Below are 570 nucleotides of genomic sequence, written 5' to 3' on the forward strand. Positions count from 1 at the left end.
ACAGCCCATCGTGCAGCAAATCGGAGATCATTTGGTTGCCGATTGTCCAGTCGTGCTTGTAAGTGGAGTCGAGGACACCGAACGCGACCGTGCGTCTCTCGGCTTCGTCTCGGCCTAGATGATGCGTGGCAGCCGCGAGGGCGTTGGTGTTCTTCCGAGCTTGACCCCTGCCGCTTGGGCGAAGTGCATGAGCCCTCTGGCGGCCAGAGAGAGAATCCTCGTTTATCGGTCTGTTTGACTGCAAAGACTTGACCGAGAACGAAGTCTTCAGCATCGCGGCCTTGCCCGATGTTCAACAGATCATTCCTTTCCCAGACAGCTCCGCCCCTGACACTCCCAACGTCGGGTTTCCACTTTTCGGCGCATGCGCTTTCGGCGCATCCAGATAAAACATCCGGATATGGGTTTCAAGGGGTGAGTTTCTAGTACCGGTACAAACAACTAACTATTACTACGTAGTAATAGTAAGAACATAACATACTACTAGTACGTAGTAGTATAAACTTGTGGTCCTCACACGTCGTTCAGTGGTGCTCACGAGACTATCAAGCTTACTAGCTATAGTATTAT

Source organism: Aphanomyces astaci (genome assembly GCF_000520075.1).
Source record: "Aphanomyces astaci strain APO3 unplaced genomic scaffold supercont1.44, whole genome shotgun sequence".
NCBI lineage: Eukaryota > Oomycota > Saprolegniomycetes > Saprolegniales > Verrucalvaceae > Aphanomyces > Aphanomyces astaci.